Source organism: Ornithodoros turicata, unplaced genomic scaffold, assembly GCF_037126465.1.
Source record: "Ornithodoros turicata isolate Travis unplaced genomic scaffold, ASM3712646v1 Chromosome21, whole genome shotgun sequence".
In the NCBI taxonomy this organism is placed as follows: Eukaryota; Metazoa; Arthropoda; class Arachnida; order Ixodida; family Argasidae; genus Ornithodoros; species Ornithodoros turicata.
In genome coordinates this window covers 1,723,221-1,725,182 of record NW_026999337.1, presented here as the reverse complement: position 1 = coordinate 1,725,182, position 1,962 = coordinate 1,723,221, and positions in this window count along the sequence as shown.

The following is a 1,962-nucleotide window of genomic DNA, read 5'->3' as shown; positions in this document are numbered from 1 at the left end:
ACCTCCTCAAAGACATCCCCCCAAAATTCCCGTCATACATAAAGGATACGAACCATTTCCTCCAAATAATTTCGGATATCGAAGTCCCGACCGGTTCCCTGCTTGTAACACTCGATGTTACCTCATTGTACACCAATATTCCTCATGATGACGGCATCCATGCCACTGTCGTAGCATATGAAAAATTTTCCGAAAAACCGTACGACTCTGCTGTCGTAGAAACACTAATTTCTCTAATACTCACATGTAATAATTTTGAATTTGACAACAGGCATTACATTCAAATTAACGGCACAGCCATGGGCACGAAAATGGCCCCAAATTACGCGAATATCTTTATGGGTGATCTAGAAGGACGGTTCCTTAGCACCTGTCAACTTAAACCCCTAATTTTTAAGCGCTTTTTGGACGACATATTCATGCTGTGGCCACATTCTGAAGACTCGCTTCTGTCTTTGATTGAAAACTTCGGTAACATGCACCCCACAATACAATTCACTCACGCTTATTCTAGAGAGAGCATAGATTTTCTAGATGTCCATATAGGCATATCCAATGGCACCCTCGTAACAAATCTGTACCGAAAACCGACTGACTCCCAACAGTACCTATCATTTCACAGCTGCCATCCCCGACATACAAAATTGGCCATCCCGTATAGTCAGGCCCTCCGCTACCGGCGCATTTGTTCCCAAGAGGACGAGCTGGACGCAAACCTTAACGATCTTCAAAACACGCTGGTCAGCCGAAACTTCCCCCAGGATCTCGTGAAGGACGCGATATGTAGAGCCCGCCGTACTAATCGCAGTGAACTTCTAAAAAACTCAACACGCCCCGAACGCCCCAAGCGGGTTAATCTTACAGTCACCTTCAATGGCGCGATCCCTAACCTTAAAAACATACTGAAACGTCATCACCCAATTTTAACACAGTCGCAGCGCCTTGGAGAAATATTCCCAGAACCGCCACGCATAGCATATCGTCGTGCAAGAAATCTTCAAGACCACTTAGTCAACGCAAAAGTCAATAAGCCACCTCCTACAACCGAAGGCTGCCACCCATGCAACGGACGAAGATGCCAAATTTGTATTGTAATGCAGACTGCAGACAGGGTACAAAGCACAAACAGCAACTTCCAAGTAAAAATCAAAACTACTTCTGACTGCAACTCATCCAACGTTGTATATCTATTGGAATGCAACGCATGCAAAGCACAATATATCGGCCAAACTACAACATCATTCCGAATTCGTTTTAATAATCACAGGTCCGATATTACAAAGAAACCAAATCTCCCTGTGTCGCGTCATTTCAATCAAACCGGCCACTCATTCAAAGACATCCACGTGTACATCTTACAATCTGGTTTCCCCTCAGACCGTAGCAGGCAACAGCGCGAATCATTCCTAATCCACAAATTCCAGTCCACGATAAACGAAGACCCCGGCGTATTGTCTACAGTTCGCAGCCTTAGCTCCTAGACCAAGTCCCCCGACCCTCTTTCGTTCTTTCTGCCGTATCTCTCTTATCTTTTCAGGTTTATCAGACGACCAAGGAGTACTCTCCTGGAAGACAGCCAACGCTCCTGCAAGTGCTCAATGGACCATTAGCAACAACGCTCCTGCAACATCACCAACTCCGCTCCACGTGCACTGTTCCCCTCTCATTTTCCCCCTTTCCCTTGTATATAAGCCCTTGTCACCTATTTCCAAGTTTAGTTCTGTTGAAGGCAGCGCTGACTGCCGAAACGTCGACCCCTAACTGTAAATCTATTCCTAGCGCCCCCTTAATTATTAATGTAATAAAAGTAGCAAGTGTTTTTAACCCTTATACGGCCTCCCAAGTCTCTTCATTACTTGTAGTCTATATATATATATATATATTTCCTAACTTTGTAATTACGAGGATTACAACGAAGATGACAATTGTGAAGTTGTAGCAGAGCCCTCTCATGTCCACTTG